The sequence below is a fragment of the Hypomesus transpacificus genome, unplaced genomic scaffold, assembly GCF_021917145.1.
Source record: "Hypomesus transpacificus isolate Combined female unplaced genomic scaffold, fHypTra1 scaffold_60, whole genome shotgun sequence".
Taxonomy (NCBI): domain Eukaryota; kingdom Metazoa; phylum Chordata; class Actinopteri; order Osmeriformes; family Osmeridae; genus Hypomesus; species Hypomesus transpacificus.
Genome location: NW_025814033.1, coordinates 1046138 through 1062245, shown reverse-complemented (window position 1 = coordinate 1062245; position 16108 = coordinate 1046138). Strand labels below are relative to the sequence as shown.

The 16108-nt window shown below is 40.5% G+C and overlaps 1 protein-coding gene across 5 annotated transcripts in view; it reads right to left on the bottom strand.

The window, feature by feature from the left end:
- LOC124465553 (matrix metalloproteinase-16-like) overlaps window positions 1-16108 on the bottom strand; it is a 126447-nt gene that overhangs the window by 73394 nt on the left and 36945 nt on the right. The window lies entirely within an intron of this gene.

Here is a 16108-nt window from a genome sequence, read left to right as displayed (position 1 = left end):
TGAATCTTCATCCAGTCGGAGGACAAGATCCACAGCAGGAGGACTGCCAGCTAGCATCGGCTATTGGTAATATTTCAGCGAATTTGGGAGAGTTAGTGGTATTGGTACTAGTGTGTGGTATTAGTACTTTTAAGGATCTGAATACTTCTTCCACCACTGATGTTGTGATTTTGCCTCAGTAAAACATGGTGTCACTGATGCAGATGCTCTAGCCTACCTTTTGGTTAATAAAGCTAAAAGCGATGGCCAGCTTGCAGTTAAACTGTGAATACTATTTAGTTGTTTTGCTGTTCATATTTACATTCCGTTCATAGTAATTGTTTTGAGGCTGTGGAGGCAAAGGGTTATATCTGGTATTCTTTCCATTTACATCTCTTATATACATTTATTGAATATATACGTTCTTTGCTAAAGCTAGCTAGCTTCCGTTTTGCAAAAATAACTCACTCTGGTGGAAGCTTTGGAAATATTTAGAACTAGGGCTGATTCTAGCACTGTAGGAATGTAAAGAAAACACTGTAGAGTTGGCTGTCTCAATATGTGACAGGGAGTCAGGTGGCTGAACAGTGAGGGAATCGGGCTGGTAATCTGAAGGTCGCCAGTTCGATTCCCGGCAGAACCAAATGACGGTGTGTCCTTGGGCAAGGCATTTCACCCTACTTGCCTCGGGGGGGCAAGTAGGGTGTCCCTGTAGTTACTGTAAGTCGCTCTGGATAAGAGCGTCTGCTAAATGACTAAATGTAAATGTGTGTATGTCAGTTCACCTTATTTGCATGTGGACCATTTCTAGTAAAGCACAATATTTAAGAGGAGGAGGGGGGGGGGGGCTCACACAAAGAGCAGCCTAGGGGCCCCTGACCACCTTAATCCGCCCCTGAATGCATGTTTTGATCTTAACTTCAGGAAATGGCAAAAACAGCTGCTGAGAGACAGAGCGCCTTCCGTAAAAGAAGAACGGATGACCAGATATTCAAAGAGAGAGAGATAGGAAAAAGGCTGAGAGATTGAGAAAAAAAATTACTCAAACTAAGAAGGAGGCACAGATGGTATGGGAACAGGCAAGGGAGTGGCAGAGACAGCGATGTCTCCGTCTTAAAGCCTCAGAGTCAACACAGAGTCCATCACATCCATCATCCGCCTTTAAATCCAGGCAATCTTTGGGGAAACCACTTCAACATTTTTTGAAGGCTCTTCCTACAAGTCCCAGACAGAAGAGTGCTGTGGTCAACAGATTGGCAATTAAGATGGATTTTTATTGCAATAAAAAAGAAAAAATCTGCACTCGGATGAGGTAACTTCTTCCATAAACCAATTCTACAGCAGAGACGACATCTCCAAACAGGCACCAGGTAAAATGCTGTCATCATCAGGAAGGGAGGGCTAAAAAGTTCAGTCCAAAAGCGCCACATGAACATGTCCTTAATAAAGGCCTATCGGTTATTTAAAGAAGGGTACCCTGAATTTTCTGAGCTGTGCCCTCCATACGTGCTCTCAAGAACAGACACTCCACAAAATGTTTGCCTCCGCGCCGCTCCGCTGTAGTGGACACGCACCGTAAAGCAGATGATCCCAGAAGTGAGTGTCGAATTGTATTTTTTTGCCACCAGCCATGGCAAAGGTGCAAGTCGCATATGCGAGTGGTTTACTAGCATTGTAGAGGGTTGAGCTAAGCAAACTCATTTATGTTAGTTATAGTGAATTTTTTCTATATTGAAATGGTTATGATATATCCTTGAACAACGAGTTCTGAATTGAAAGTTAATCTTTTTGTATAGTTGGCTGGATAGCTAGCTAACTGGTTAACAATATTAAGAACTGTCATTCATTCATTATTTCCTTCATTCATTTATGTTCATCCCTACACTTTTGTATTATTAAACACACAAGCAGGCTATTATCAAACTGTTACTTATACATCACTGTTCATTTATCTCACTTAAAATAATATTATATCCAATGATTGTTACTCGCTTAACTTTAAATATGACGTTGAGGAATCCCTGGGGATGCTTGTAAAAGTTTCGCGCAGAATCTGAATTTGTTTTTATTGCCAAGTAAGTTTTCACAAACACAAAACTTACTGTGGCAGGAAGGTGCATACAATAAACATATACGGATCTTAATAAAAAAAAGTTGAATGTGTAAATAAAATACAAAAGTCTAATACTAAGGGGCTAAACTAAACTACCTAACTAAAGAGTTCTAAACAGTACTGTAAGATATAAAATAGATATAAATATAAAAAGTTACAAGATATAAAATATAGCTGTAAACAGCAATGAGGTGGCCAAGTAGGTCAAATATCCAAGAACACATTTTAGATATCCTCAGAAGAGGGTTCCGAGTGTATGCAGCAAGTTTGGTGTGAATACATCAAATATTTGCTGAGATTTGACCCAACTTCCTGTTTGGCGGCTTAGCTGCACATTTTGATTGGCTGTACCTGATGAACGGATTTGAAAATCCAAAAACCATGTGATTACTTCTGTGACGATGATCTGTGCCAATTCTGGGGAAGATTGGATACAAATTGTAGGAGGACTAGCGAAAAAACCTGTTTCCTTAAAGGGGTCATTTACTGATTTTATAGGGTATTTCACTCTGTTCCTTAAGGTCTCCGAATAGGGTATGTAACATTGGTTGGGCTGAAAATGAACCAGGTGCTGTTCTATGCGCCCTAATGCACCCTGTGAAATAGCCCTGGAATAAAATGAGAGGTTTTCTCCCTATTATGGTATGCTCATGAATATATAGATGAGCTGCGCACTGATTGGTTGGTTTACAACGAGTGAAGCTGCGGAGGAAAGACGCAACACAGCCAACAGCACTCACTGAAACATTGAAGGTGGAGACTTGAAATAAAAACATACAAATAAATCTATTGTGTCTACACAACACTGTTTTCAACAGATTGACTAGATATCATTTGAAATTATAATGTTAATGTTAGTTGTTTCCACTTCTGTTGTCGAAGCAAATGGGATAGACTTAGGTGGGTAACGTTACAGCTTAGCAACCAAACTATCGTGATTCAATTCAGCTTCTCTAGCTATCTTGCTGAAACATAGAATACAAAATAACCTGACAAAGATCTGGGGGGTATTCCAGGTAGCGGGTTTAGTGAAAACTTTGAGTTGTTTAACCCTGAAAAGAGGCATACTCCGAGTTCCACGTTCCAGAAAGAGAGGTAACAAAACCTTTTGGTAAGTTTCCATGGTAACTTACTCCGTGAAACTAACCTGCTCACTAGCAGGTTTTCCATGCCAAACCCTTCCCACTTTATGAGCCCGATAGCTTTGGCAGACACGGCATATCATTTCCTGGTTCAGCCGAGCCATCTAAAACTAAATTTAATTTGCCTAGTTATACGCTGGGAGACAATTTTAAGATTGCGATTTGATGTGCTTTAATTCCCTGATGAATACCTAAGTTAACGTTACCGTTTCCCGTCACTGTAATTTATATTAGCAACATTGTCAGCCCTTGGGCCTTCATTGCTAGTGTTACATGCCGTGGATATGCACTCAGAATTGACCAAATGCTTTTGGGCACTGAAATAAATACAAACTAGAGAGGGTACAATTTCTGGGGAAATTGTAGAATGTTCTTGCTTGCTTCAGATGCAGGTGGGTCTGATTTCCCTTCTAGTGATATGTTCAAGCATTTAGCCTGCTCATATTGCATAATTCATTAAGAACACCCTTTGAAACAAACTACTGTAACAACGTTGTCACTGGCAGTATTTCAGATGGAATTGCGATTCAAATTGTACCGTCTGCTAACTGAAAATAAGCCCCCCAAAACGTAAATAAGTTTGATTTTAATTTAGGGGGACATGGCTAATTCAAAAGCTGCCGTTGCTATCCACACTCCACAGATTGTTTGAAAGGGCAGGAAATTAGAACATTTCTTTTGTAAGGGATGATTAAGCAATAATCCCCAAGAGGCCGTGGTTTGCGCTGATTTTAGAACAGGTAAGGGGAGTTGTTAGGCACGACGCGAAGCAGAGTTTTCGCCAGTTTTGTTTCGCCATGAAGGGGCTTATTTCCCTGATAATGACCGGCGAAAATGGCCGGCCGATAATGAATCGCCGAAGGCAAGCACACCCCAATAATTGAAATTGTATTTGATCTTCATTGCCTACAAATAGAAATCACATTGAGTAGCCTAGCCTATTTCTATTGGCTATTGTTCCTACAATTTCCGTGATTCATATGATTCCTACAATTTACATGATGTACCATCCTGAAACTGATGTTTCAGCAAATCTATTTCAACATTGTAGGGGGTCAATATTGTCCAAACAACCTAAACTAATTCCCCTATGGTTTGAAGGAAGATGGGAAACTAAACAGTGATAATGCCAATACCAATGGAATTACAGTTATTTGACTATTTTGATTTTTGGGTTAAATCAGAGCAAGAATGGTGAAATTAAGGTTAAATAATTTGTATCATATTGCAAATGAATGATATCAATCAAGGTTAACTCTAATGCCTACTCTACCATGATTATTGTAAACCAGAGATAGGAAGCAAGAGTGAGGAAGAAGGAGTAGGACAACCTAGAGCTGAGGAGAAGGTCCAGGAGATCAATAATCCACAGAACAATGCTTCACAATTCCTTAAGAACAACTACAATCACACCAGAATCTTGACCCTTACTTATCAACATGACTAGCAATGCTACAGTAAGTTACACAATGAGATGTGAGAGCCATCAAGTTGAGACTCCATCCAGTAACTCCATATTTTACCATATGAGAGGTGGGGGCAGGTGGACAGCCTAACAAGATCAGCCTTTATTCTTTTGCCCTAAGTAGGCCCACACCATCTCTTGGTCAAAATAGAAAATCGGAAAATTCAACTATTAATATTCATATAGGTTATTGTTCCTACAATTAACATCACCTGTGCATGCATCCTCTCGTAACTGGTGTTCCAGTAAATCTTTTTCGAGATTAGCCTTTATTCTTCTACCCTAAGTAGGCCTACACCATCTCTTGGTCAGTTTTTGGCACTTTCTTCACGAAGTGCAGTTTGTAGGCCTACAACTAATTTACTTGTAACTGGGTATACATGACATTAAATTAGCTACATTTCACTGTTCCACATGCAAAATTCACCTGCCATTAAATGAACATCTCACTGTATACAGCATGCCCTGTTGTCAGAATGTGCAAATCGTTTTTATATTAATTATTCTCATAATGTCAGTGTAACTGACAATTACAAAAAAAGCCTGTAAATAAAAGTACATGGAGAGATAACTACCAGTTGCTACCATACATAATTATCTGCATCCATTTCTGTGGCAGCAGTCATTAATGTCTCTTCGTCATCTTAATCATCATCATCATCCTTTGATAAAAAGCATTCTGTTGAGGGGAACTGCTACTACAAGTTGAAATAGGCACCAATTGATATTTAAACTTTGTATCATGTCGAATATGATTAAAACCATGGTGAAGTCGACGCTACAATCACAAGCGTAGCCTAGGCTATAAGAAAAATATGCATTACCTGTTCGTAGTATGTTTTTATATGTAATATAACATTGCTATTTTATTAAGTCCACCACTTTTACCTGTAATATTAACGGACAGTGGGGTTCAATGTATGGACTGGCTATTGCATTCAAATAGTAATGCATTGACTCGGCAGCAATTGTCTCCCACGCCAATTGTAGCTATAGGCTACGCTGCTACAGCCATGTTGTTTTTTCCGGAATATGTGCTCAGATTGACCATGAACACAAAATAAAACTTATATCTAAAGTGTGGTGAAGTATGACAACGTTTTTTGTCGTCGGTTGCCATGGTGAATCCTAGTATCGGAGCTCCATAGATGTTGGCTTTTGGTAGTATTCATGCACGTGCTACACTCAAAGTTTCCGTACTCCGAGTTGAGTTAACAAATTCATATCAGCTTTTCTGGAACCGAATTTTCGGAGTTTCCCATGTTAGAGTAACTCAACTCAGAGGTCAGGGTTAATCTCAGAGTTTGTAAAACCCGCTACTTGGAATACCCCCCTGGACAAGCATGCATCGTGAATTGTAGATTTACATGACAACACAGGTTATTTATTCAAATGAAACACAGTCAGGAACAATGTTCCCTCAAAAACATTCCGCACAGAGCAAATAGAAATCTGTCTGAGCGCAAACCTCAGTACTCTGAGCAAAGTTTGCAGAGAACTCCGCTAGCTTCTTCGTAGCTAAATATATCAGATAGCTTCACCAGCCTACCTGAACCATCGCTTGTGTCCGTTTGAACAATTTCATCAAGCCATTTTTGTGTAAATGTAAAATTGCCCCTTTTTTGGGCGCCTGTAACAAGGGCGTAGGTTTGGTCTCAGCTTCCGTAGGGACACTTTTGTTAAACGTAGGTAATTGGTTCAGGTTTTATAGAGCTTTACTAGGCCTACATAATCTGTACTGGACTTCTGAGCAATGAAATCTTATATGATGCATACATTTGGGCATCCCAACTTATAGCACCTTTTTACTATCTACAAGTATAAGTGTGAATAATAACATTCATGGGTAACATTGTCTAAATTCCCTATAAAACTGCAATTTAATGCATTATTTACCAAAATGGACAATTCAACTTCTCACCTGAACCCCTGATGCTGATTCATCACCAACCTGCTCTACATCTGTATCTTCAGGGTGCTCTTTTTCCTGCACAGTAATTCATCAATTTAATACAGACGCTAACCAGGCTTAGTTGACTGCTGACATTGGTCGAGATTACAGGGATAGGCATATCCAATGGATCATATAGGCAGTGGCGTTTTTATATGTAAAAAATTGGTGGGGCAAAAAACATTTCGAAATATAGGATACAAGTAAGTTACAAAAGTCCCTCTTGCTACTGATGTGTTTATTTAACACGTCAACAAACAGTGTGGCTCCACACAACACTTTTAACGACAGAGCGGCTTGCTTCTACCAGGTGTTGTAGTACACAAACTGGAGAGAGAGAGACCTTCTTGTGTAATTGCTCTCCTTGTCTCTCTCTCACACACACACATGTAAAATTACCACTGTCATATTTACAAACCTAAATTAGGAATGCAACCAAGCTCAGAACCAATGTGCCTACAGGGCCATGCGCAAACAGCAATGAGCTCAACACAACGGAAGGCCACAACGAAGCAGAAATACAACTTTTTAGGGATACAGATCGATTCTATGACAACAACCAGATAAGCATGGACACACTGACACGTCACCATCTTTATCTATCGATCCAGCCCCAAAATATGACAAATGCACGGACCAGCACCACAAAGGCAGGATGATAAAATATGCTTTCACTCACCAAGGCTGAGAGCTCACTTGAAGAGAAAGGTGCCTTCTTTTGTATGCTAACTAGACTAACCGTTAGCCACTTTTTCTTCCAAAACCACTCCACGTTAAACCTACGGTTACTTTTACCAGCAGTTTGAGCAATGACAATATTGTGGCTGATGGGCACCACTTAAGCTGCTTTACTTCAACTTTCTCCTCCAAATTAAGGGTTTATAGGGTATATAACCAGTGCTCAAGTATGAAATCCACTTTATTCATTTTCTCAAGTTATCTGGCATTTGTGAAGCTAACAAGCTAGCTAAGACAATCTAGCTACATCTCCTCGCTCTTCTCGTCGACTAATGTTGGCGACAAGCAGCCAATCAGGGCTGAAATACAAAATGACGCTGTTTTGGGGCAACCGGCTCTCAGCCCCACTTGGCATAACATTTGTGTGATCTACTTTACATTACATTCTGAGCATGCGTATTAATACTTTCCCACGTCCAATGCACATTGCATTGTGAGAGAGGGGCTAGCCCCACCACGCTCTCCTTTTTGCCGCCTAATGTTGGCGCCAGAAAGACAGATAGCCAATCAGGTCTGAAATACGAAATGACGCTGTGGTGGGGCAACTGGCTCTCAGCCCCACTTGGCATCAAATTTGTGTGATCTACTTACATTACATTACATTCTGAGCATGCGTATTAAAACTTTCCCACGTCCAATGTACATTGCATTGTGAGAGAGGGGCTAGCCCCACCAGAGCCTCACTTTCACGATTAGCCTATGCCAGAGCAATAGAAAAAGAGATTTGCGACACTTCCATAGACTCCCATTGTTATCGAGGAATGCGGAAGTAAAGCGTGTCCCACGCGACCTATAGTTCCAAACATTGTATTTTGCACCGTTGAACCCCATTCATTTTTAGTGTCTCCGAAGTAAGTTAGCTGGTAAATTGATGAAAATCATGCATTTTTTTCATATTTCAACCACCACATATCATTTGTTATGAGTAGTATTTCATATGGCAAACTTAAGATAAAGATTTTCGTAAGATAATAGCTTGTTAGATTCTAAATGCAGTTAGAGTTAGACTGTAAGTCTAGTATCTTACGTACAGCTAAGCAACGCTTTTACTGTAGCTAGCTAAAGAGCATTTGTAAAATTAGTTCTAGTTATTGGTGTTCGTTGGCGTACAAAGTTTGTCTTCTCTTATTTGCACATAGAGCTAGCAACAATGAATTGCAGATTAAAGCCTTGGGTCCCATATCGTCTAGCAACGCTCTGCAAGAATTTCAGGTCCACTCAATAGCAAGCTAGTTAGCTCAACTAGATGCATCTACTACTGCGGTGTAAGGTTTGTGAAAAGCAGACATTTAGATCACCTGCTCACTACAAACAAAAGGAGTGGAAGAACACTGGACATATTGTACAATAAAATGTTTTATTGAATTGCAGTTGGTTGCCTTGTAAATTCTGTTCTATTTTTTTCTATTGAACAGTTGCTGGTGATCATGGTTAGATTCAACTTGCATCAAGTACAACAAACATAAGTGTTGTTAATGTGGTAAATTGTAAGTGGGCTGATGAAGAAGAAAAAAAAGTTGAACAAATCCCATTTACTTCAACAGTCGAAAGTTAAACGTTAAGTGGAACAATATAGGCTACTGCTAGCATAGCCATTTCTAGCTCTGCTTCACAATATTGCGTTATGTATTATAAGTTAATGTTATACATACATGTTAATAAAGTAGCATACATACATGATACAACACACCAGTAACCAATTGACATTGTGTTAATATACCGAAAATATCCGTGAATCGAGATGGTGCTGCTGTCTGTCCCGCCGAAAACCATTCACACAGGTTGACAGCAGTGTCTTTTTTTTTACTACAGCGAGCTACCGGAACCACGTGACAAAAAAGTTCTGGCTTTTTTCCTGCGTTTCACTGGCAGTGAGTGTTCACAATGTTGTAGTTCACTCCATTTTACACCAAAAAACGTCAGGGAGGACTGCCTTATGTAGATACGATTCAGCTGAAGATAGCCAGAATATCAGATTTCTTCAACCAAGCCTGTTTCATTCGTCATTTGCCTGAGAAAGCGACTTCCGTTGGCCAGCTCCATTGAAAACCATTCAAAAAAGTTGACAGCAGTGGGGCTTTTTGGAACTACAGCGAGCTACATGAACCACGTGATCACGTGTCAGCGAGTTCAAAGCGTGTCGCAACTCTCTTTTTCTATGGCTCTGGCCTATGCTAACTCGAATTGGCAGAACGCAGTCTGAAGCAGCAAGGCAGGGACCAATGAACATGAAATTAAATCTTAACACAAACGAATGAAACAAAACAATTTAGGAAGACGCTATATTCATAGATAGTAAATTATTCGAAGTAAACGGAAAAAAAAATGTTTGAGAAATAAAAAATAACATAGTTTTGGTGCAGTTCTATCTGTTGATAACAGGTGGGGCACTGTCACCTGCCCCTAATGACCAGTCGCCACTGCATATAGGCCTACTTATTACCAGTTAATATCACTTTTGAGTTGCTAGCCTGCTGGTACTAGGCTAAACTAGCACGGTCCCATTATGTGGCTAGGTTAGCTTTATCCTTCTGACTTCAACAAGACAAGCCGCTGCTAACACACTGGTCGAAAGATGGCAGACTCTAGGGATAGATTGAATACAAGCAAAAGTTGCTCCACTAGCTACACTAACAACTTTCAAAACATGTTTCCATTGTAGAATGGGTGTCGATGTAAGGCCAGCAGGTGTGTGTAGTTTTCCTACTAACTAACAACAACCTTCTTGCTAGCTACTTACTCTCTGGGTGGTGAAAAAACTTCTGATATCTCTCTGATTTTTGGGTGACATTTTCCTATCTATAAAGCACACAAGGGTCAAAAACTTCAATGCTGAGACCAAACGAAATACTAATATGAGGCTTTATTATTTCCTGGCGTACTGACAGCTCTCTTTCTGCAAGTAAGTCACGATTCATGAAGTGTTTCTGACTCTGCCTGCCACTTCAGCCAATTGAATGACATTGTCTTGTCTCGCAGGCACGAGGGCGCATTGGTTAACTTGGAAATGTATTTTTCACTTTTCTGGGCAACGAATATAGTAAAGATAAAATTACGAATGAGTTTTGCAAATATAATGTGGCTTCGCCGCATTTCGCTGATCAACTGAACATTTATTGGTTTTATAAAATAATTTTATTAAAAAAATACAGATTTTATTTTGTGCGCGGTCCGGAAAATCTAGTGCGCGGGTCCTTCAGCTGGTCTGCGCAGGCGCGCAGCTTAGAGGGAACATTGGTCAGGAACATGAAATACCATAAGCCCTATTGCCAATAAACTAAATTATCCCAAATTCTACCTATGCTAGATGCAAGCAGGATACGTTAGGATTACTAACTGTTAGCGACAAAATCATACTACAGCTTGTGATGAACATAACACAAGGTTGGAACAGCACCTCTTTTCAGCAACAGCTTCATAGCAAATCCTGCTTTATATTGTCCCAGGTTTTCAAAATCTGTCCTCGGTGAAATAGTTCGAGCAAATGTGTAGTTGAGGGTCGAACTGCACAGGGATCTTCTCATTGACAAATGTGTTTGGTTCCTTTGGAAGACTCAGAAATGTGTCAGCATTCCCTGTTCAGCTGGAACACTGCATTTACGACCATAGTCCATTTTAAATATCCTTGAAAAACATTATTCTTTGTAATTCCATGGAAGTACACAGAGCAGTGCGCAGCAAAAAAAAAAAAGTACAGACCAGAGCCGTAAAAAGTGGATTTTTTGAAACCGATTGTTTTACACCAGCAGTTTCAAATTGTGAGATTGCATAGGAAAGAGGTGTCAATGGACTTTGAGGTTCACTGTATGTCCATTTTACCCACCAAACTTTTGTTATTCAATTACGACAAGGTAAACTCGGTTTTGCAGTGAATGACATCTTTAAAATGTAAAATAGTGGAAAATCTATATAACCGGATATTGACGCCATAGTGTGTTTAGATCATTTTTGATCATTTGATAAATAAATCCACTCATCAAGAGGAAAGAAAAAACAGTTTTATCGTCTTCAGTACACACGCGTCAGACTACAGCACCTGCTACTCCAAGGAAGTGAAGGGAGATAGGGAAAGTTTAAAAGACTTAGACAACCCGAAAACGTAACCTGTTTCTAACACTACAATAGTCAAAGACTTCACAATGGATCAATGGATTTCCGAATTAACTCAGCTTTGCACAGGATGCGTCAAACAAAGGTGAGCGTCTCGGCGGAGCCGACACAACCTTGATGGTCTGGAAAGTTGAAGGAAAGTGGCATAGTTTATGTCTCTACTGGGGAAATAAGGATAACTTGGAAGGGCGTAATGGACGACTCCGACAAAAACCCAGAAACAGAGCCAAGGCAAACTGAAATGATACACAAAAATAACTTGAAGAAAGAGAGTGTGCGAATGCGGGCTACAAGAGCCGGTAAATTGTTGCATCTAACACGGCGAATGAACATTATAAGGTCCCTGACGGCCGATAACGAATGCATCAATGAAGTGAAACAAAATCGCCATAAAGTTGAACGAAAAGTTTAAGGAATTCTAAAACGTTCAAGCTTCGTACCTCGAAACTTTGAGTGAATGGGATCGGGAAGCGGATACAGAAAGTTGGTACGAGCCTAGAGTGAAGCAAATGAGTGCCTTTCTTTCAAATGTGACAAAGTGGGTTGATGCGGCTGAAAACCCTGACCCTGGCAGCCAGATTCCAGCTATTACAACTGACCGTACTTCTTATCCTGACTTAAACACAGACTTCCCTGATGATAGCACTTCGGTTACCTCCTCCAAGAGTAGCGCTTCGGTTACCTCCTCCAAGGGCAGCCAACGATCCACGGCTTCAGTGCGTATCGTGGCGGAGGCAGAGAGTAGGCGTAGGCCTACTTCAGACGCAATGAATGAGTATTGTGATACAGCAAGGGAGAAAGCATCACTGCTTTATGAACTCAGTGGACCACAAGTAAGGCCTAAACGGGGTGTGCAATTTCTCACCTTGCAGAGCGGATATGTCGCTCAGCCTTATGCATCTACCAGCGATTTTGACCAACAGCCTTATTCCGAACCTCTGTACCGTTCTTTCGCGCAGGATAAGCAAAGCTCGGCTTACCCAGCTCAAACAAATGGCCGAGAAACCAGACAAACAAGTGGTCAAGGTAGACAAGCAAGGACAACTCCTTTACCTAACCTGCAGCAAGAGTCAGCAAACCTTTCCAGCATTCTTAGGAGGCAGAATAAATGTACTAAAACTCTTGTCAAACAGCAGGTTCTTTCTACTTTACCCCAAGGGAATCTTCACCCTTTGATGGAGACATCCTCCAGTACAAGTCTTTCATTCATTCTTTTGAGCACGCAATTGAGGGAAAACCGATGACTATCAAGACCGTTTACAATTTCTCATTCAATACACCAAAGGACAAGCGCAGGAGCTGGTAAGAAGCTGTTAGCATAAGGAACCCAAACAGAGGCTATCAGAAAGCAAAGGCATTATTAAAGGAGCACTTTGGAAACAAATACAGGATTTCTTGTGCCTACATGGAGAAAGCTCTTGGCTGGTCATCCATGAAATCTGAAGACCCAAAAGCTTTACGTGACTTTGCGTTGTTCCTTAGAACGTGTTGCAATGCCATGGAAGAACTGGAGTACCTGGAAGAATTGGATACCATCTCCAATATGAAGAACATTGTTCTAAAACTCCCGTATAAACTTAGAGAAAAGTGGCGTGCAAGGGCTTGTGAGCTGCAACACACTGGTAAAGTGAGAATGGTCAGTCTAGTAAACAAGTCAGTATCATGTCAGACCCAATATATGGCAACATACAAGACTTGACTGATAGAGTAAAGCCCAAGTTAACGTTGAAACCCAAGTCAAAGGGAACTTTCGCGACCAATTTGAATACAAAACCACAGCAGGACCCAGAGACCCAGATCGAAACCCGGACAGAAACCCAGCTAGCCCGTGTCTGTTCTGCAAAGAGGACCATGAACTGAAAGCTTGCCCTAAACTTGAGAAGAAGGTACTGTAGCAGAGAGTCAACAGACAAAGCTTGGGACCATCCACACCTTTCAACTACCCACGAAAAGGGGGAAGGGTCCTTTGTCCTTACCTCCCAGAAGTAGACGCCTCAAAGCCCTGACCCAGCATGGGGTCAGGAACAGAGACCACATGGTCACACAGTATCAGACAAAGGAGGATAAGGGAGAACTTTCTTTTGTGGATTTACAAACATATTTCTCAAGGACTACATGGCTCATGGACACTAATTCAATGACAGTAGTCGATGTGTTATAATGTGTGTTTTTCTCATTTACCTAGAACGTGTTTAATTGATGTTTGATTATAACTCCCCTTCAGATATAGTTAAATCAGTCAATCTTGATATCAAAATAATTGTATCATACTAACAAAACCAGTTAGGAACGTTGTATTGTTCTATTCTGAAGTTTAAGCATTTCATGGACATTTGAGATAATGGAACTTAAACTATCAGCCACTTCACACCTCTGGCAGATCTCAAGACGACGCCCAGGTGGAAGTAACTGACCAATGAGAGAGGTCACCTTCACACGGATGACCCCCTGTTCTTTGGAGTATAAAACCCCCAAACGTACAATCACCCCCGCTTGTTCGTAGGATCAACTTGAGGTGTTCGCGACATTCTCTAACCTTTATCTCGTAACCTGCACATTCACTTTGCGCCCGGAACTTTGACGAGAGATTCCGTTTCCTATTAGTTGGACATAACGAACCATTGACTCCGTTCTTCAAACCGACAACAGTAACTGCGATTTGCAATATTTCTTACTTGTGACATATTGGCATGTTGTGATTGAATTGTTGATGTTTGATTGTATTTTACAAATGATTTAACTTGACCATCGTTAGGTCAGTTGCTATTGATCGTCCATTGTTACTATAGAAGCCTCTTCCTCTCTACCTCTTCCTCACTCTCTCTCCCCTCCCCCTACACACGCGCTCTACGCAGCCATTGTGTAGTGCGCTCTCATTAGAATGTAGGCCTACTGTACTGCTTTAGCCCAACTTACCCATAACGTATCTGGTATGTGTTCACTATAATTCCATTCTCTTAAATAAATCATTGTGTATAATACTTGCGTACCTCTCACGTTATATGATCTGCTCTACTTTCATAGAATTCCCTACTTAAGATTAGACTGATTATTACGAGTGCTATTATTATTGAATATTATTAAATAAGGTTTCCTCTGTCCCTTTCACAAATCAGAGGTGGTGCCCCCAAGAACTACTATACTTTATTATAAAAATATAATATTGCTAATCTTAACCGTGCAAACCACGCTACATACTGGTGCCCCGTACGAGGCTTTGAAACAGATTGAAATGAGCGATTTATAACTTGAGATACATCTTCCGTCTGAAACAGAACCCACCCTCCCACCCCTTTTGGTTAAATTAACGTCCGTTGTATTTAACAATTCCCCAAATAGCTACAATTTTAAACACTGTTTGAATACTGTGCTGTGTACTAATTGAATTGTTTTTTTCATGCAACTGAATGTTTGTGGTTGCTATCTAGCTTTGAGCTAAAAGTTGAGCGAAGGTACGCGCGTGCGCAGTGACACGGCGTCCCGTCTCATTTTATTTTGTAAATCTGAAGGCAGCGCTTCCAAGAGAAGGCATAATAACCTTTTAACGGGTCATAACCACTACTTATATTGCTACCATACACGCTTCTAAAAGGTGTATCTTAGTAGTGTTTCCTATTTTGGGTTAAGCGAATTACCCTTTGTAAGGGACCGCCCAGCAAAGCACGAGGAATTGTGGGCAGTTTTCGTCTTTCTTTATTGTTCCCAACAGAGACACCGACACATGTCTGAGCACACCAAGCAAGGCCCCCCCTTTCTCCCAACAGACATGGAGTGTATATCCCAACGGGTCAAACCAATACAGACATGTGGGGGGTGGAAAAAGCCATATCAACACCTAAGTAAACAATTGCTTTAACACATCCCCCCTGCTCTCCTTAGGGACCTAGTACCTTCCAATTACCCCCAATTAACCACAATTGGAAGTGTGCCATGCTCTAAATCACACAACCACATAAAACAAAGAAAACAAAGAACAGATGTGAGTCTATGTATAATGTATTTACTGGTTGATATGTGTGTGTGGGCATAGCGTATATCAACGCTGAGGGATAAAATAACAAGTGACAGCGGAATGTTACAATAACATAGGGGTTAGGGTTTGTGTGGCCTAGGGTGCGGCCGTCACACCCTTGAAACTGATAAGTTGTTCCAGTAAAAAAACATGCGGTTTAGTCCTAAAGAACTTTTATTTTGAAAGAGACTTAAGCAAATTCACCTTGAAACTGATAAGTTGTTCCGGGAAACAAACATGCAGTTTAGTCCTAAAGGACTTTTATTTTGAATGAGACTTAAGCGAAATTCACCTTGAAACTGATAAGTTGTTCCGAGAAACAAACATGCGGTTTTGTCCTAAAGGACTTTTATTTTGAAAGAGACTTCGCAGTTCTTTACTAAACTATATGCTTCAATATTGTTAAGCAATTCGTCATTGATTAACCTAGCTTTTCGAAAAAAGTTCACTTTGTTTTGCATGTAATTCAACATTAATGTAAACACTCAACTTTCTAGAATCAGTAAAGTAACAGTAAAATACTTATTGAGACAGTGGACGCTGTAATTTAAGGACTTTTATTGCTTGCTAAACCGGAAATAGTTACGCTTCGTCAGCA